This window comes from Eschrichtius robustus, chromosome 15 (assembly GCF_028021215.1).
Source record: "Eschrichtius robustus isolate mEscRob2 chromosome 15, mEscRob2.pri, whole genome shotgun sequence".
Lineage (NCBI taxonomy): Eukaryota > Metazoa > Chordata > Mammalia > Artiodactyla > Eschrichtiidae > Eschrichtius > Eschrichtius robustus.
The window spans coordinates 27,171,867-27,193,589 of record NC_090838.1 but is presented as its reverse complement, the minus strand read 5'-3'; the positions used below and the strand labels follow the sequence as shown (position 1 = coordinate 27,193,589).

General features: G+C 37.9%; 1 protein-coding gene across 5 annotated transcripts in view; it reads right to left on the bottom strand.

Moving 5' to 3' along the window:
* The window catches only part of RASGRP3 (RAS guanyl releasing protein 3), a 106,798-nt gene extending 86,908 nt beyond the window's left edge, over positions 1–19,890 (bottom strand). For all 5 annotated transcript variants that reach the window (XM_068564897.1, XM_068564893.1, XM_068564895.1 and 2 more), the window contains exon 1: positions 19,677–19,890. The gene's annotated coding sequence lies outside the window, so the exon portion shown is untranslated. The remainder of the gene's footprint in view (positions 1–19,676) is intronic.
* Between the last annotated feature and the right edge of the window lie 1,833 nt (positions 19,891–21,723).

Below are 21,723 nucleotides of genomic sequence, written 5' to 3'. Positions count from 1 at the left end.
ATCAATAGCAGAATAACTGAGGCAGAAGAACGGATAAGTGACCTGGAAGACAGAATGGTGGAATTCACTGCTGCGGAACAGACTAAAGAAAAAAGAATGAAAAGAAATGAAGACAGCCTAAGAGACCTCTGGGACAACATTAAACACAACAACATTCGCATTATAGGGGTCCCAGAAGGAGAAGAGAGAGAGAAAGGACCAGAGAAAATATTTGAAGAGATTATAGTCGAAAACTTCCCTAACATGGGAAAGGAAATAGCCACCCAAGTCCAGGAAGCGCAGAGAGTCCCATACAGAATAAACCCAAGGAGAAACACGCCGAGACACATAGTAATCAAAGTGGCAAAAATTAAAGACAAAGAAAAATTATTGAAAGCAGCAAGGGAAAAACGACAAATAACATACAAGGGAACTCCCATAAGGTTAACAGCTGATTTCTCAGCAGAAACTCTGCAAGCCAGAAGGGAGTGGCATGATATACTTAAAGTGATGAAAGGGAAGAACCTACAACCAAGATTACTCTACCCGGCAAGGATCTCATTTAGATTTGATGGAGAAATCAAAAGCTTTACAGACAAGCAAAAGCTAAGAGAATTCAGCACCACCAAACCAGCTCTACAACAAATGCTAAAGGAACTTCTCTAAGTGGGAAACACAAGAGAAGAAAAGGACCTACAAAAACAAACCCAAAACAATTAAGAAAATGGTCATAGGAACATACATATCGATAATTACCTTAAACGTGAATGGATTAAATGCCCCAACCAAAAGACATAGACTGGCTGAATGGATACAAAAACAAGACCCATATATATGCTGTCTACAAGAGACCCACTTTAGACCTAGGGACACATACAGACTGAAAGTGAGGGGATGGAAAAAGATATTCCATGCAAATGGAAATCAAAAGAAAGCTGGAGTAGCTATACTCATATCAGATAAAATAGACTTTAAAATAAAGAATGTTACAAGAGACAAGGAAGGACACTACATAATGATCCAGGGATCAATCCAAGAAGAAGATATAACAATTACAAATATATATGCACCCAACATAGGAGCACCTCAATACATAAGGCAACTGCTAACAGCTATAAAAGAGGAAGTCGACAGTAACACAGTAATAGTGGGGGACTTTAACACCTCACTTACACCAATGGACAGATCATCCAAAATGAAAATAAATAAGGAAACAGAAGCTTTAAATGACACAATAGACCAGATAGATTTAATTGATATATATAGGACATTCCATCCAAAAACAGCAGATTACACGTTCTTCTCAAGTGCTCATGGAACATTCTCCAGGATAGATCACATCTTGGGTCACAAATCAAGCCTCAGTAAATTTAAGAAAATTGAAATCATATCAAGCATCTTTTCTGACCACAACGCTATGAGATTAGAAATGAATTACAGAGAAAAAAACGTAAAAAAGACAAACACATGGAGGCTAAACAATACGTTACTAAATAACCAAGAGATCACTGAAGAAATCAAAGAGGAAATAAAAAAATACCTAGAGACAAATGACAATGAAAACACGACGACCCAAAACCTATGGGATGCAGCAAAAGCAGTTCTAAGAGGGAAGTTTATAGCTATACAAGCCTACCTAAAGAAACAAGAAAAATCTCAAGTAAACAATCTAACCTTACACCTAAAGAAACTAGAGAAAGAAGAACAAACAAAACCCAAAGTTAGCAGAAGGAAAGAAATCATAAAGATCACAGCAGAAATAAATGAAATAGAAACAAAGAAAACAATAGCAAAGATCAATAAAACTAAAAGTTGGTTCTTTGAGAAGATAAACAAAATTGAGAAGCCATTAGCCAGACTAATCAAGAAAAAGAGGGAGAGGACTCAAATCAATAAAATCAGAAATGAAAAAGGAGAAGTTACAACAGACACCGCAGAAGTACAAAGCATCCTAAGAGACTACTACAAGCAACTTTATGCCAATAAAATGGACAACCTGGAAGAAATGGACAAATTCTTAGAAAGTTATAACCTTCCAAGACTGAACCAGGAAGAAAAAGAAAATATGAACAGACCAATCACAAGCAATGAAATTGAAACTGTGATTAAAAATCTTCCAACAAACAAAAGTCCAGGACCAGATGGCTTCACAGGTGAATTCTATCAAACATTTAGAGAAGAGCTAACACCCATCCTTCTCAAACTCTTCCAAAAAATTGCAGAGGAAGGAACACTCCCAAACTCATTCTATGAGGCCACCATCACCCTGATACCAAAACCAGACAAAGACACTACAAAAAAAGAAAATTACAGACCAATATCACTGATGAATATAGATGCAAAAATCCTCAACAAAATACTAGCAAACAGAATCCAACAACACATTAAAAGAATCATACACCACGATCAAGTGGGATTTATCCCAGGGATGCAAGGATTCTTCAATATACGCAAATCAATCAATGTGATACACCATATTAACAAATTGAAGAATAAAAACCATATGATCATCTCAATAGATGCAGAAAAAGCTTTTGACAAAATTCAACACCCATTTCTGATAAAAACTCTCCAGAAAGTGGGCATAGAGGGAACCTACCTCAACATAATAAAGGCCATATATGACAAACCCACAGCAAACATCATTCTCAATGGTGAAAAACTGAAAGCATTTCCTCTAAGATCAGGAACGAGACAAGGATGTCCACTCTCACCACTATTATTCAACATAGTTCTGGAAGTCCTAGCCACGGCAATCAGAGAAGAAAAAGAAATAAAAGGAATACAAATTGGAAAAGAAGAAGTAAAACTGTCTCTGCGGATGACATGATACTATACATAGAGAATCCTAAAACTGCCACCAGAAAACTGCTAGAGCTAATCAATGAATATGGTAAAGTTGCAGGATACAAAGTTAATGCACAGAAATCTCTTGCATTCCTATACACTAATGATGAAAAATCTGAAAGAGAAATTAAGGAAACACTCCCATTTACCATTGCAACAAAAAGAATAAAATACCTAGGAATAAACCTACCTAGGGAGACAAAAGACCTCTATGCAGAAAACTATAAGACACTGATTAAAGAAATTAAAGATGATACCAACAGATGGAGAGATATACCATGTTCTTGGATTGGAAGAATCAACATTGTGAAAATGAGTATACTACCCAAAGCAATCTACAGATTCAATGCAATCCCTATCAAATTACCAATGGCATTTTTTATGGAGCTAGAACAAATCATCTTAAAATTTGTATGGAGACACAAAAGACCCCGAATAGCCAAAGCAGTCTTGAGGCAAAAAAATGGAGCTGGAGGAATCAGACTCCCTGACTTCAGACTATACTACAAAGCTACAGTAATCAAGACAATATGGTACTGGCACAAAAACAGAAACATAGATCAATGGAACAAGATAGAAAGCCCAGAGATTAACCCACGCACCTATGGTCAACTCATCTATGACAAAGGAGGCAAAGATATACAATGGAGAAAAGACAGTCTCTTCAATAAGTGGTGCTGGGAAAACTGGACAGCTACATGTAAAAGAATGAAATTAGAATACTCCCTAACACCATACACAAAAATAAACTCAAAATGGATTAGAGACCTAAATCTAAGACTGGACACTATAAAACTCTTAGAGGAAAACATAGGAAGAACACTCTTTGACATAAATCACAGCAAGATCTTTTTTGATCCACCTCCTAGAATAATGGAAATAAAAACAAAAATAAACAAGTGGGACCTAATGAAACTTCAAAGCTTTTGTACAGCAAAGGAGACCATAAACAAGACGAAAAGACAACCCTCAGAATGGGAGAAAATATTTGCAAATGAATCAACGGACAAAGGATTAATCTCCAAAATATATAAACAGCTCATTCAGCTCAATATTAAAGAAACAAACACCCCAATCCAAAAATGGGCAGAAGACCTAAATAGACATTTCTCCAAAGAAGACATCCAGACGGCCACGAAGCACATGAAAAGATGCTCAACATCACTAATTATTAGAGAAATGCAAATCAAAACTACAATGAGGTATCACCTCACCCCTGTTAGAATGGGCATCATCAGAAAATCTACAAACAACAAATGCTGGAGAGGGTGTGGAGAAAAGGGAACCCTCTTGCACTGTTGGTGGGAATGTAAATTGATACAGCCACTATGGAGAACAATATGGAGGTTCCTTAAAAAACTAAACATAGAATTACCATATGACCCAGCAATCCCACTACTGGGCATATACCCAGAGAAAACCGTAATTCAAAAAGACACATGCACCCGAATGTTCATTGCAGCACTATTTACAATAGCCAGGTCATGGAAGCAACCTAAATGCCCATCAACAGACGAATGGATAAAGAAGTTGTGGTACATATATACAATGGAATATTACTCAGCCATAAAAAGGAACGAAATTGAGTCATTTGTTGAGACGTGGATGGATCTAGAGACTGTCATACAAAGTGAAGTAAGTCAGAAAGAGAAAAACAAATATCGTATATTAATGCATGTATGTGGAACCTAGAAAAATGGTACAGATGAGCCAGTTTGCAGGGCAGAAGTTGAGACACAGATGTAGAGAATGGACATATGGACACCAAGGGGGGAAAACTGCGGTGGGGTGGGCATGGTGGTGTGCTGAATTGGGCGATTGGGATTGACATGTATACACTGATGTGTATAAAATTGATGCCTAATAAGAACCTGCAGTATAAAAAAACAAACAAAACAACTAATACTAAACTTTCATTGGGTTATTTGTATGGAAATATGTTAATATAAATGTTTCAGACATTACATGAAAAAAAAAAAAAAATTAATCTGTAATTTGATTTTCCCCCATAACAGTGTATCATGGTTATATATATTGGCTCCAAGATCAATAATACAGATTTAATTTATTCTTTTTAATAGTTTCATACTCCTTCACAGTGTAGTTATATTATAGTTAATTCACCTTGTTGCTGAACACTAAAGATGCTCCCAGTGTTTTGCCTCTATAAACAGTGTTGCACTAAACATTCTAGCACATATATCTTAGTTTCTGGTGCTTTTATTTCCAGAGTATAGATCTCCAAAACTGGGACTCTTGGGATTGCAAAGTTATTCATTTTACTATGCATTCTCAGTTATTTTCCCAAGACTAAACTAAAAGCAATGCAAGAGTCATGGCCTTTAAAAGACTGATAAATGTCAACTTAGAGCATCAAGATTATTCATTATTCATTTTCAGAATCCTATCCTACCAGGCATATTAACTAAATCACTTGTACTGAAGATATTTGCCTGCTTTTCATGTAGAATAATAATATTTTTTTAAAAAAACCAAAGCATCTTAAGCCAAACTGACTAAAATTGGCCAAAGTTAAAAGCTGGAGTCTATTTCTCTCTGGCTAATCCTTATTATCTGCATACACCAAAAATTCCATGAACTCTAAAGGCCATTCCAATTGTAGAATCAACTGCTGATTGATTTTTAAAAATGTATGAGCAAATGTGAACTGATAGAACAAAAATGTTAAGGTTGGACTAGAAATTTTTGACTATACTTTCAAAGCATGCAATGGTACTAGTGTGAAAAAGGGTCTCACGCACCCTCACTTGTTTCTATCTTATTTTCTGGACTGTGGCCTTAGTAACTGAAGAGACAGCTCTTCCACATGCCATCTCAGTGAGGCAGGAACGGTGCCCACAATCCAAACATAAGGATAGGAGCCCCCAAGGTCTGCAACTATACTCCTTCTGGCATGGGGTGTTTATCACAAACCACCTCTTCTAATTTATATGCTTTCACCATGTCGTTTGCTTTGGGACTTCGGAGTGAGAGTTTGGACTATATTAGTCTGTATTTTAACAGCATATATATTCCACATTACCATTAACTAATATGGCTATACCAGCCAACACACTCTAAGACACAAGCGACTGAGCATAGGGTTCCCTGCCTTAAGGAAAAAAAAAAGTTATATTCAACATGAATTAAGGGAAAATTGTTCACATTACCAAAGCATTCGTTGTTTTAGAAAGCCACTCATTGCAGGATTACAAGAAATATGTGTACCCCTGGTGCATTAAAAATGGCATTCGACCAACCAAAATTCAACTCATATTATCCAAGAACACATTTATTAAGTAAAATAAACATGAGTCCGATTTTGGACCCAACTTACTGGCCTAGATGGTCTGTGTCCTTTCCTTTGGAACAAAAAATTAGGCAAGCAATTCCTAGCAGCCTGTGGTAGACAGGTTATTTCACAACCCCTCCAGGGACGCTTACAAGTAACCTGCTAAAAATAGCCCCTCAACTCTTACATTAGTGTCCTCAACTGCAGGGCCAAGTGAAACTATAAATTGCCTGAAATATGTCCCCTGCATTCTAATTCCATAGGACTACTATTAGCTGAAAATCCCCAGTAATCTTCCTGACAATTCCAACATTAATAAACTTTTTCTTTTTTAACCATTTTCCAAACTAGTAGGAGAGGCTGAGCGGTGAGTGGTGAGGATGTTGGTACATTGGAGAACTGGGAAATCAGGGTTCTCATACCCTCATCATCCTTTCACTAGCTAAGTCACTTAACCCTTTAAGTACAGACGGTCCCCGATTTACCATGGTTCGACTTACAAATTTTTGACCTTACGGTGCTGTGAAAGCTATATGCATTCAGTAGAAACCGTACTTTGAATTCTGAATTCTGATCTCTTCCCAGGCTAGCAGTATGCACTCCGGTACTCTGTAGTGATGCGGAGCAGCAGCAGGAACCTGCAGCTCCCAGTCAGCCCCGCAGTCACAAGGGGAAACAACCCGTACACTTAACGACCATGCTGAATCCCTACAATCATTCTGGTTTTCACTTTCAGTACAGTATTCAATCAATTACATGGGATACTCAACACTTGGTCATAAAATAGGCTTTGTGTTAGATGATTTTGCCTGACTATAGGCTAATGTTAAGTGTTCTGAGTACATTTAAGGTAGGCTAGGCTAAGCGATGATGTTCAGTAGGTTCGGTGTATTAAATCCATTTTCCACTTACGATATTCTCAACTTACGATGGACATATTGGGACATAACCCCCTCGTAAGTAGAGGAAGATCTGTGTAAGATTCCTCAACTGCAAAAGGGAACTGATAATACCCAACTCAAAGGGTGGCTATATGGTTTGGAAATAATGCATTGCGTTGCATTTCAGACTTTTAGCCTATAAAAAATATTCAATAAATGCACAAGGATATACGTAAGACAAGTTCAATGCAACACTTGTAATAACAATAAAAAGGAAACAACCTAAAATTAAGGGAGATTGATCAAAATAATCACAATGTATTATCAATGCTGAATAAATCATGCAGCCATGAAAAGGATGGATGGGAAGATGGCTTTGATGTAATAAGTGAAAAAAGTAAGCTGCAAAAAACAGTAAGCATAAACGATTATTGTTTTAAGCCAAAAAACAACCCCACAATGTACCTAGCCCCATTTTTATTACAATCGTTTATGTTGTCAAATGCATAGAAAATATCTGCAGTGACAACAAGCAATAAACATGTATCTAGTCTGAAAAAAAAAAAGAGGATTGCAAGTCTTTCCTCTTTTATACTATTCATTTTGCTATTGAGTACATTCACTTATAATAAACTCGCAGTGCATTTATAATTAAAAATTAAAGACAATAAATAAAGAAATGAGAAATAAGTAATGTAAAGCACTTAGCAGAATGCCTAGTGGGCTTGGATGAATGGTGATTATCATAGTTACTTCTGTCCAGAAGCAACAGAACTCCTTAAGTAAAACAAGTTTACATGCAATCAGGTATGTTCGTGTGTGAATTCAATCAGTATTTTTTTTAAGGGGTTGATTACTATGTTTATTGTGGTGATACATATCATGGATGTATACATATGTCAAGACATCAAATTGTATATTTTTATTATATGCCATTTATTATATGTCAATTATACCTCAACAAAATTGTTTATAAAAAGTGGAGCTAAAATTTGCAACTGTAAGAACATAAAAGATGGGAGCCTGAGATCAGAATTAAAGGTTTCTAAGATCTTTATGTTATTCAGAAGGAGATTTCTTTATGTTATTTGGAAGATGTTAATATGAAGATATTAACATTAGGCTTTGCTAAACCAAATATGTATTTTAAAATTTTAAGTATAACTAATAAAAGAAAAGGAATAGATTACATAACTCCCAAAACACTAGAGGGGAGAAACTGGAATACAGAAAACTTGAAAAATCCAAAAGAAAGCAGGAGAGGAGAGAAAAAGAATGGTAAATAGAAAATTAAAAATACCTCAATAACCACAGCGTTGATTGTCTGAATTCACCATTAAAATGCAAAGACTATCATTAAATAACAAACAAAAAATATGGATCCATTTTTAATCCATTCAGTTCCACAGATGTAGGATATGCGTGTGTATGAGTGTAAGAGTGTGTGTATATGAGTGTATGTATGTGTATTTACATACACAGATAAGAGGATCAGATAATGCTCCCTGACCCAACTTCTTTTAACTATTTTTCTGAAGCCTTAAAACTAATTGAAGGATACCCAAAGCAATCTACAGATTCAATGCAATCCTTACCAAATTACCAATGGCATTTTTTACAGAACTAGAACAAAAAATCTTAAAATTTGTATGGAGACACAAAAGACCCTGAATAGCCAAAGCAATCTTGTGGGAAAAAAATGAAGGTGGAGGACTCAGACTCCCTGATTTCAGACTATACTACAAAGTGACAGTGATCAAGACAATACGGTACTGGCACAAAAACAGAAATATAGATCAATGGAACAGGATAGAAAGCCCAGAGATAAACCCATGCACATATGGTCACCTTATCTTTGATAAAGGAGGCAAGAATATACAATGGAGAAAAGACAGCATCTTCAATAAGAAGTGCTGGGAAAACTGGACAGCTCCATGTAAAAGAATGAAATTAGAACACTCCCTAACACCATACACAAAAATCAACTGTGCGTGATTCCAAAAATCATGTATGTTCACCATAAAAAAAATGAAAAGTACAGAAAAGCACAAAGAAAAATAAGATCAGCTCTAATCATACCATTCTTAAAATTTTTATTTCAGTGTATATTTGTGGTCACCTGCCAATGGTCCCCAGTGATCCTCACATGCCCTGTGTTGTCCTTGCTGACTAAAGGCTGACCCAGGGCTGGCCCTGCATGACTACTGGAATACAAGAGCAGCAGTGGTGTGTAACCCCCAAGGCAAGGTCATAAAAAGCATTCCAGCTTTCATCTTAGTCAAGGATCTCTCACTCGGAAGGAAGTCAGATGCTATGTCATGAAGATATTCAAGCAGCCCACAGAGAAATCCAAGAGGAGAGGAACTGGGGGTCCCAGCCAACAGCCAACACTGACCTGCCAGCCATGGGCATGATGTGCGTCAAAAGTAGGTCTTCAAGTCCCTACTTCAGACCAAGTCTTCAGATGACTGAAACCCCACCTGACACCTGATTGCAACCCACTCTTTAAAGTCACTTAGTTTGGGAATGACTTCTTACACAGAAATAGGTAACTAATAAATATCTTTCCTATCTTTTATAAAATTTAAAATGGGCATATAGATGTTCAGTCTGCCTTTTTAATTTATCATAAATATTCCCAATGTCAATAAATACTCTCAAAGACTCCAATGTCATCAAATACTCCTCTGAAACATGATTTGTCCCATGGCTGCACAATGTTCCATCTTACCTACACCTGCTTCTTTTGGTTTGAATTGAGCCTTAGCTCAGGAACCCCAAAGCATTCCACCCACGGACTCTACCCTAATATAAGCGTGTGCCCCAGGTCCTGTCCCTGCCTTGACAGGGCTGCTGAGTACTTCCCCCAGGATAAACCTCTCCATTTCAATTTCTCTTGTGGTCTTTTGTTTTGCTCACCATCCTACACCTGGGGCTCTACTTATCAAATGTTAATTCAACGAAGTCACAATAACCCCCAAGACAGATTACAGTTGGTCAGTTCTTCTGTATCTGTGGGTTCAAAAAAATTTTTTTCGGAAGATTCCAAAAAGCAAAACTTGAATTTGCCATGCACTAGCAACTATTTCCATAGCACTTCCGTTGTATTAGGTATTACACATAATCTGAGATGGTGATTTAAAGTATAGGATGTGTAGTTTAAACGCAAACACTATGCCATCTTATGTAAGGGACTTGAGCATCTGAGGATTTTCATACCAGCAAGGGTCTTGGAACCAGTCCCTACGGATAGAGGATACTAAGGGACGAATCTGCTCTCAGGCGTGTGGAGAGTTGAATGTGTGGGGAGGGGGGACCCTGAGGGAAGGAAATCAGCTGGAGTGAGTCCTTGAATAAGGGGAAAAGGAGCAAACATAGAAGCAATAGTGACGGTAAGGAAGGAATGGGATAATCGCAACTCACCGGCAGGTCCCTGAATTCTCTTGCTGATTTGTGAAATCAATCAGTGGCCCCACTCAACCCAGACTTCTTGACCTTTGCCTAAAGACCAGTTAGTGCCTAACCTTGCCACCTGCTCCTCGTTTACTAGTGATAAGGAAAAGCAGCAGCAGTATCTGCAGGATCCAACAGCTAATGGAGCTCACGAAGATACGAAAGACTGACTCGGAAAGCACACTCCACACGCAAAGGTCAGTTGCACACGCCTCCCTCCCCTCCTTTTTCCCCTTCTGGAAGCTGCACAGGAAAATTTAGAGAATGATCCAAGTCCTGGTTCCCCCGAGCTCTGCCTCCCCACCCCCGCCCACGCCCGCAGGAGGACGGAGCAAGTTGGTAGAACTCTCTTTCTCAGGTGTCCCTACATTCACTTTCACTGCAACATTTCTCTTACCTTCTTCTCTTCTACCTCTCTGCCAAATGTGACTCAGGAAAATCACGCCCTATTTAGGAACCAAAAAAAAGCTCCTAATTATGGCTACACCCTGAAGAGCAGCGCTAGAGGTACTCGGTCCTAAGGACGGGGAAAAAAAGGAGAATCCAAAGTTTAGAAGTTAAAATTAGACACAAATGAAAAGGCCTTCTCCACCTACGAGTCACGCAGATAATAAGGCCGTCTCCTGAGAAAAGAATTCCATCTATTTCCTCATTCTTCTCCGGTGAAGTTGCTTTCCTACTGACATTAGCAAACAAAATAAATACAATTTATCTTTTATGCTTGTCCTGGCATCTGATAGAACACCTGGCACTTCCTAGATTCTCTATCAGTGCTTTTGCTTTGGGTAGATGGAGATTGTAAGTTGATTCAATATATTATATTTCTGTTTGGGTTAATTATTCATGCATTATTAACGTATAAATGTAATGTAGTTATTAACATAGTATTTGTGCATGGTATAATGTATTAATGTAGAAACGATACATTAATAGTTATATTTCATTGTAAATGCATTGGAATAGTTTAATAATTAATACACATTTATAATAAATTATAATGATTTAAGCATAAAGATCTAATGTAATACGTTGTGAATACATTGTAAATACACTGTAATGATTTCATTGTAAGTATATGAGATATGATATTTTAGGTGCACATACCAGTGACTCTACAACTTTGCTTCTATGGGAAAAATGAAAAGTTTATTCAGAGGGCCAAGAACATTCTTAAAAACAAGCTTTTGGAACACTTCCAATTTGTATATCATGCAATGGATGGTCATTATTTATATTTTAAATGTCTTTAACTTTTATTTTGATTTTAGAATTTTCTGATTGCTTTAAATCTAGCTCCGTAACCAAACCTTCATGGAATAAGAAATGAACCCAAAATATGATCATTTCAGTTGGCTGTGACTCCTTGCCAGGACTTCAGAAGCCCTTGTTTCCAAGTCTCTGCCATTGGCGGGGCCTTAAGATCCTACAGTGTCTTTTAGTTTTATCCACTTCCATCGGTTCTATTTTTGTATCTCCATACTTAGCACACAGAACTATCTTTGTCACTCCAGCTGACTGGCATGAGAGTCCCCAGGGCATAGTAGTTATACAAGATTATTGAAGCATACTTCCTACCCTTCAAATAAGACAATGCAGACTGCAGAAAAGACATCAGAAATGGTCACAATGGTAGAAGTGTGTGTGTGTGTGTGTGTGTGTGTGTGTGTGTGAATTGCTAAAGATTTCTTTCTTTGTACTAAGTTTTATGCATTATTAAGAGCACAACATCTATAATGCTTTCTAGAAGTTCATTTTAGGCTGTGTAATATCTGTTCCCATGTCTAAATTCACTTGGAAACATCATGATAAAATAAAGTTTCTTATAATCATATAACCCAGATTTCAAAAATTGAGAGTTTTTTAAAACCTCTATTACCCTTATTCTCAACTGAAGAATCCATCGTTACTCGCAGCATTCCAATTGATCCAACGAACAGTTGGACTGTTCTAAGAGGCCAAAACTTACAAACTGCCAATCCTTTGCTTGCCTTTCAGTGATTCAGTTTTATTTGATACATGTAAGCGTGGCCTGCTGAGTACATCAGAAAGAAGACTGTGAGTCCTGAACAGACAGCAGAATCTCACAGCCCAAACTCCACATGCCATTCATGTAACCGCGTAGCACTGCAGCTCTGCTGTTGAGGTTTGCACTGCCCACTCCAGTAGCCACTAGGCACCTCAAGCCACTGAGCACATGAAATGAGGCCCGTCTGAACCGAGATATGTAGCAGGCATAAAATACACCCTGGATTTCAAAGACTTGGTACCAAAGAAGAAGGTAAGATATCTCATTAACAATCTTTTATATTGATTGCATGTCGAAATGATAATGTTTTGGATATATTGGGTTCAACAAACGAGATTCTTAAAACTAATTTTTACCTGTCTCTTTACTTCCTTAATATGGCCACTAGAAAATATAAAATGACATATGTAGCTCACATTTGTGGCTCACTTTATATTTCTAGTGGACAGTGCTTGGTCTAGAGGCCTCCACAATAAATTGCATGACCAGTAATTAGTCTTTCAGATTGGAAGTCAGAGCCGCTGCAGAATTTTACTCCAAATCAGGCTAATCAGAGGAGAATATGACCAGGAGTAAAGATTAAAGCAGCCCCTACATGTTTAGTTTTCCCAACCAAAGCATTTTAATGATACCCATCAGGACAGTTAAGTCATGTCTAAGGACACAAGCCACTGGTTGAGATACTGATAAATGTCACTGAAGTGCACATAGTACCTGCCTTACTTAGCTCTTTCCCAGTTGATAACACATCCTTCATTTTCATCTCAGTCGTTGTTAACTGTACTCATTTCATAGCACGGAAACAGGAGAGTGAATCATGAATTCACTTGTTTTGACTTTTTGTTGTTGGTTTCCCCCACCATTGCTGTTAAAATGAAGACGAGGGATCTTTTCACAGAAAATAGAAACGTGAATTTGATTTTTAAAAATTTAATGGAAAATAAAACTCCTAAGATTCTGTGTACGGGCAACAGGGGGCTAGTTATTATTATAGCAGCATTATAACTGGACATGTCGTGCACATGGAGAAGTTCACACTGACACTGAATATTAACATACATAAAAATTCAGTCCCAAATCACTGATGTGGGATTACCAGATTACTGAATTAAAAACACATTGGGGGTCACTACTGCCAGCAAAGAGTTGTGTAACTGCTGGTAAAAACAATAGTGATTTCAGGAGTAGATTGAAAACAAAACAAAACAATAATATCTTTGTAATGTTCTGAAATTGTTGCACTAATAGAACTAAGACAGGCTCCAATGCGTTTCCCAGTCTGATTTGCTGACCATCTTGTCTGCCCATAATTGTTTTCTGCCATTCATTTCCTCCAATTGTCAATTATTGCTAAAACAATTATGAAAAAAACAAGTGTCTGTCTTTGTTTCCTGTTGCCCATGAATACAGTGAAGTCATAGACCAGACTAGTGCATCATAATCTTTTCCATTACAGTGAATTATGCTGTCACAAACAGGATACAGTGCTTTACTGGGCAAAGAAGACTAAGTGGGGCTGAATTAGCACAAACCTGATTGTCAGCCATGACAGCAAGAAATTAGAGCACTGGGACTTAGTTTTCCACTTTTTCAAAACATACTGGTTTTTGTACCTGATCATAAAAGTACATGGATAGACCTAGAGACTGTCATACAGAGTGACGTAAGTCAAAAAGAGAAAAACAAATATTGTATAATATTGCTTATATGTGGAATCTAGAAAAATGGTACAGATAAACTTATTGGCAAAGCAGAAATAGAGACACAGTTGTAGAGAACAAACTTATGGATACCAGGGGGGTGGGGAGTGGGATGAATTGGGAGACTGGGATTGACATATATGCACTACTATGTATAAAATAGATAACTAATGTGAACCTACTGTATAGCACAGGGAAATCTACTCGATGCTCTGTGATGACCTAAATGTAAAGGAAATCTAAAAAAGAGGGGATATATGTATATGTATAACTGATTCACTTTGCAGTACAACAGAAACTAACACAACATTGTAAAGCAACTATACTCCAATAAAAATTTAAAAAATAAAATAAAATAAAAAATAAAAGTAGTACATGCTATCCCAGAGACAAAGTAGAAAATAAAAATCACCTTTACCTCACTTGACCAGAGGTTCTTATTGTTAACATTTTGGTGTAGGAATTTTTAGTTCTTAACTCTTTTTCATATATACATTTATAATTTTTAAGAAAATGGGATCACACCATGTATATAATTTTTTGTCTTCTCTTTTTCACCTAACATTACTACAAAGAGTTTCCAATGCCATTAAATATTTTAATGTAATTTAATGGCTATTTGTAATTCTATATTGTGGAATATTATTTGACAATTTCCTTATTTTGTATATTTGTCCAAAATTTGTCTGTTTCAAATAGATAAACTTTCTTTTACATACATTTTTGCCTCAATCTATGAATATTTCCTTAGGATATATTCCTAAAAGATAGACTATTTACTTTTTTATGTATATATATATATTTTTAAAATTTACTTATTTTATTTATTCTTGGCTCCGTTGTTTCTTCATTGCTGCCTGGGGGCTTTCTCTAGTTGCGGTGAGCGGGGGCTACTCTTTGTTGCGATGCGCGGGCTTCTCATTGCGGTGGCTTCTCGTTGCGGAGCATGGGCTCTAGGTGCGCAGGCTTCAGTAGTTGCAGCACGCGGGCTCAATAGTTGTGGCTCACGGGCTCTAGAGCCCAGGCTCAGTAGTTGTGGCACACAGGCTTAGTTGCTCCGCGGCATGTGGGATCTTCCCGGACCAGGGATCGAACCCGTGTCCCCTGCATTGGCAGGCGGATTCTCAACCACTGCACCACCAGGGAAGCCCCAGACTATTTACGTTTTAGTAGAAAAAATATTGTGTATTTTGAAATAAATATTTAGAATAAAATGTCTAGGAAATTTTCTTAACAATCAAGGCACAGATGTGCATTAAAAATTTAATAACCAAGCTTGATATATGTACCTTCCTAACAGGATAAACAAGTGAAATACTTTCAATGATTACAAAGTTTAAGATAAATCTAAAACGGGTCTATCCGAAATGCCCTTTGGGCCAGCCAGCTGTAAAAGTCTAAGTAATTCCACGAAGTCCTTTTCCAGAATCTGTTAGCACAACTAGCCTCCAAACCTTTTAGGAGCCCACAGATGATTCTGCAGTGATTCTGTGACCTCTTAGTTTCCTAAAGAGCTTGCTTCTAGTGGCTGCCTGCGCTGTCCCTGACCTGGGCTGAGCGTTGTTACCTGGTTCTGCTACTAGAGGGCAGCCAAGGACAGGGAGAGGTGTTTAACACCCTTCTTGGTCCTGTTTCCTCTTCGGTATGGTATAATCTTTATTTCGTAAGATAACCGAGGAGCAATCTAAAAATGAGGCACTGAAGGGAAAAACAATTTAGGTAATAAATATACAAATAAGTAAAATCAATAAGAAAATCTCTGTGTACAAACTATTCCCGTTTCCTCAGAGAGATTAACCAAAAGGTGCAGAATTCTGAGGGCTACCGCAGTGAGGAGCGAAGACCAGGCGTCTGGTTAAAAATTGGGTTACAGCATGAACAATTGTGCCTTTAGATCTTTGCAGATGGAGAAAGTGAGTCCACAGCAGATACATACTCCACGGGAATGAGTGGGTACATGGCTTTGAGCTCATGCACACCTGGCTTCCATTTTCTCTAGGTAATCAAGGACAAGTCACTTAACCTCTCTGAGCCTTAGTTTTCTCATTTATACAATGTGGCTAGCAATGGAACCTGCCCATAGGTGGTTTTGAGCACTAAATAAGAGAATGTATATTAAAAAGCTTGGCATATAGAAAATTCTCCATCAATGTTGGCCATTGTTATTACTTCCAGCCCTCACCTTTCTCCTAAGCTGTTTCCCATTTCTAGCTGTCCACTTACTATTTCTACTTGATGATCCCATCATCACCTCAAATTTAATATGTCTGAAAATAAAATCCTTGCTTCCCTCCCTCACTAACTCCCTGACCTGCTTCTATCTCTTTGGCTATTTCTTTGAATGGACTCTAAGTAAAACATAATATCCTCTCTAACACTTCTTCTCCTCCTAAAACCATATCCAGTTAGTTTGCAAAACATGTGGGATTTGTCCTCTAATGTGTCTCCAATCTGGTTGGTTTCTTTCTCTCTGTTGTCACCAGCACCCAGACCTTGGTGACCTGCTCTTTGCCCCAGCAGGTCCTGCCTTGAATGGGCAGATCTTATTGATGTCATTTCCCTTCTCAAAATCCTCAGTGACTCCCCAGTGTCTTCAAATTAGATTCTAAATTCCTTAGTCTGGCATTATTGTCCCACTGCAGTCTGACTTCAACCTCCTCCAGGTGCTTTCCTCTTGTTCCGTATGGGCATTGCCCCTGCTCCTATCAAGCTGGTTGACACAGAGTTCCCTGGTAGGGTTGCCAGTAGGAAATAAAAAACACAGGACACTCAGTTAAACGTGCATCAGATAAACAACAAATATATTTTGTATAAGTATGTCTCATACAATACGCCTCATACACACCAGTGAAATAGGACATACTCTTACTAGAAAAAGTATATGTTGTTTATCTGCAATTCATATTTCAGTGGGAATCCTGTATTTCATCCAGCAACCCAAGTATCAATACATTCCTATCTCTTCCCACGCACACAGCTCCGTTCTTGTCTTGGATGCTCTTATCTCTTGCCATACCCATCAGATCTCCCTCTGCCCTTCAAGGCTCAGCTCAACCTCATCCCTCCATGAAGCCTGCCTGGATCAGGCCTTCCTTATCTGTACTTATTATCTACATCATTCATTTGGTTCCATATATAGGATGCCTTGTGTTCTGTATAATTCCCACTCTCCAAGTAAATGTTGAGTTTATCAAAGGTAGAGAATGTATTATAAGTAGGAGAACTTAACAAATATGCTTTGGTGGTGTGGTGCTGTGCTGACCTGTAATATAGGATGTGAGGGGATGAGAGCACAGGAGAAAGAGAACATCCAGAGGCCACTAATCTGGATTTAAGGTGCTCATAGATCCACGAAAATCAATTTGCAACTCCCCCTCCTTTCATAGCATCAGGCCAGGTGGGTATGGCTGCCTGGCCTTGGCATGCTTCTCCCTACACCCCCCTTCAATACATCCTACAAGTTGTGGATTACATTTGGTGACTAAATTTCTTAAAACTTCACTCTATCTGAAGAGTAATCTGATTTCACTTGTATTTCTATGTGAGAGTCGGGGTGGCTATACTATGCAACCTGTAAACACATAGTGATTATAGGAGTTACGCAGGAAATGAAGAAATAAATGACTATTTAATTAATAGAGAAGCTAAAAAAATTGGCAATTTTTTTTTCAGAATTAGCTAACTCTAATAATGTACCATATTCTCAGGAGCTTGAGAATACATCAAGAAAGCTATGAAACTATTAAGCCATTCCCAAGAAATCTATTTTAAATAACTGGCATTTCATGGATACATTTATAAGCATCTATGGGCAACCAGAAACCAATGACCAACAACAAGACTTTTAAAAGTGAGAAAATACATATTCTTAGAATTAAATACATAACTCATTATTTTATCTATTATTTAAACCTTCAGTGGTGTTTAAAACATTCTTATTCTCATCATGTAAACATATGAATGTGTCAAGTGAGAATGTTGTTTTGAAATTATAAGAGGAAAGGTTCAACATGAACAGAAATCAGGATCACTGTAAGCAGTGTCCCTATTGCTAGACCCACATGGAGTAGCAATTAATTAGGTTACCTCAGACTTTTCTTTGTGGAAATAATACAATGGATTCAGCACTGAATTCAGGACTTTGCGGCACTGGAATGTCCTGGAAACAAGGGCTAAGAGTTTGTTTTATTTGTTTCTTCAGACCCATCATATTTGTCCAGATTAATTTTATTTCACTCTATTTTTTACAACTTAATTTTAACTAAGAGATATTGCTCTTTCTACTCAAGAATATTATACTTTGCTGTTTCCATGGAATGAATTATAATTTTCTAATCAGAAGAAAATAACCCTTAAATTCCTCCATGAAAGAGAACAGCCAATGCGATCCACATTGAGACAGAACTGAGCCTTGGCCTCCTGCACTAGTTGCAATCTGGCTGGCTCAGCTTTTCTGGTTTCCAGCTTTGCTATCTTCTTAAGACAGATTCTAAACGTACCAGTCTCAAACTGGGATAAGCCAAAATAACAGCAACACATTTCCTTTGGCTCTTCCTTTTCAATAAACCACCAGAACCTTATTCCTTTGTTTGACATCATGGTAACATTAATCAAGTTTCTCTGGGACACAAATGTGGTTGTTATCAGCGGTGAATGCAAATGTGGTGCATCATCTAAACAAATGTACTTGTTTGATGGCAAAGAATGTTAAAAGAAGGTGGAATGTCCCTAGGAGCTTTCCAAGTTTTTGTGGGCAGCACTAACTGCTCTTGGATTTAATCCACTCCCTTTCGACCTTTCCACTTCCAAACCCAGGGACATTTTTTCAGGTCACTCAGAAGATATATGTTGAATGAATGGTTTGAAATAATAACTCAAATGTAAACAATTATTGTGAACAGTTTCTATCACTGGAGCTGTTAAGTGCCGTTTTTTGTACTCCTAGAGGGTTTTTCTTGGTCTGAAAATGAACGTTCAGGAGAAGCTCTGTATTAAAAAAAATTTAATCTTCACATAATTTTATACAAAATGTAATTTTTAGTTAAAATAACTTTTCTAAAATAGACCACTTTTGCTTGAGGGCCTCTCTATTAAATGTATTCTAAACCAGTATTGATCCCCCCAAAATGGTATATGGATCACTCGTCAGCACTTTGAAAAGGGTAGAAAAACAGACAAATATCAAGAAATTATTTTTCAAAAATGATCTTCAATGAAATTATGTATACTGTTTAATCCCCTGGTGATAATGAAACCAAAGAAAACTTAGTGGCGATAAAGCTATCTTAAGGAAACAACTACTTTAAAAACATTATTGTTAAAAACCGAAGATGTCACAAGTGAGGCTGATTTCCACAGTTTTTCAGAGATATAAGCAAAGCTTATGAGCTCTTCATGAGTGTCCGCCCTCAAATTATACACACCGTCTGGGGCTAATATCCACAGCGCATAATATGCATGTAGACACAACAATAGACGGTCTTGAAAAGGACACTTACCTTAACTCGCAGGTGTGGAATCATTTCAAGCTCATCCCTCTGTTGAATCCTCTCTTTCCTTCTGCTTCACCAACCCCTAACAAGTTTCTCTTCCACGTATCTAAACACCTAGAGATTCCTGTTCTCTCTTCTAAAATGCTGCATTCACCTCCATTGCCCAAATCCAGTTCAAAAATGGGGAGAGTAAAAAATTCGAATTTGCAAGCTGTTTACGCCTGACGACGACAGTGAAGCTACTAAGCTTTGAGCTCTCTGAATTAAAGGTTGTTTGGCTAAATGGCAGGCACACTTCCTCCTATTCTTTCTGAACTTAGTTTTCCTGCCTCCAGCGGAGCTTTTTCCTTTCCTGGGCTATAAATAGGCTGGTCGTAAGAGTCCGGAGGAAAGAAGAAGGCAGGAAATACATTTGATTTCAAAAAGCAGTCTTAGGGGTGTGTGTGTGTGTGTGTGTGTGTGTGTGTGTTTCTTTCAAGTGAACACCAATAAACAAGTTAAGGAAAATTCAGCTTTGGTGTGTGCACCATAGTCAATATTTTCTTTGATTTACTATAACCTCAGTTTGGCTATAAGCTGTCATTTCTCATAAGCAAAGCTTGGGTTTAGAGATGTATTATTTTCTATAGAACATAAAAAAATCTACATCTAAGCCTTCATTTTTCAAAGGATTGCCAAATAAATCAAATTTTCCGGGGGAACTGAGGAAAGGGGCAGACAAGAGGGGTTACCGTAGTTGTTTCTTTTCATTCAAAAAGAGGTGAAGCAGTACTTTTTTTTTTTTTTTTAATAAATTTATTTATTTTTTTATTCATTTATGGCTGTGTTGGGTCTTCGTTTCTGTGCGAGGGCTTTCTCTAGTTGTGGCGAGCGGGGGCCACTCTTCATCGCTGTGCGCGGGCCTCTCACTGTCGCGGCCTCTCTTGTTGCGGAGCACAGGCTCCAGACGCGTAGGCCCAGTAGTTGTGGCTCACGGGCCTAGTTGCTCCGCGGCATGTGGGATCTTCCCAGACCAGGGCTCGAACCCGTGTCCCCTGCATTGGCAGGCTGATTCTCAACCACTGCGCCACCAGGGAAGCCCGAAGCAGTACTTTTTGACGCAAGATTCAACAAAAGGAAAATATCAGGTGAACAAGAAAAGCAGATACTTTTGCTTGGATGAAAGTATGATGTCGAATTTATAAGCCAGTCAGCTATTTGCACTAAATTAATACATTGTCCACAGTCTTGCTACTCAAAGTTGTTTAACTTCTCTCATAATTATATGCAACATAAAGTAGAATAAAAATTAGACGTCATTTTTCACACGTCAGAATGGCAGATCAAAATTTTGGATATTGTCTGCTATCATTGAAGCGTGGAGAAATAAGCATCCGTATAATAGTAGATGCGAGTGTAAACTGGCATAGACTATTTGACAGAGGCCAAATCTCAACCTCTTCCGAAATGTTAAGTGCACATACTCTAAGATACTTAAACATGCTTGATTCTGCAAAGTGGGAGTGGAGATCTAGAAAGGGGAACACTTTAGTTTCTGATATACATTTAAAAAAAACATTTATTTATTTATGTATTTATTTTTGGCTGTGTTGTGTCTTCGTTTCTGTGCGAGGGCTTTCTCCAGTTGCGGCGAGCGGGGGCCACTCTTCATCGCGGTGCGCGGGCCTCTCACTATCGCGGCCTCTCTTGTTGCGGCGGAGCACAGGCTCCAGACGCGCAGGCTCAGTAGTTGTGGCTCACGGGCCTAGTTGCTCCGCGGCATGTGGGATCTTCCCAGACCAGGGCTCGAACCCGTGTCCCCTGCATTGGCAGGCAGATTCTCAACCACTGCGCCACCAGGGAAGCCCTCTGATATACATATTTTGTGCTCTTTTAACTTTTATACTGTGTATGCCATGCTTTAAAAACTTATTAAAAAGTAGAATTTTTAAAACTGTTATTACTTAAGTAATAAATAATAACATAGGGTTCATAGGATTCTCTTATCTATTTATTAGCCATCATCTATCTGTCAATCATTATACACTTACCGTCTCAACAAGCTTTTATTTTC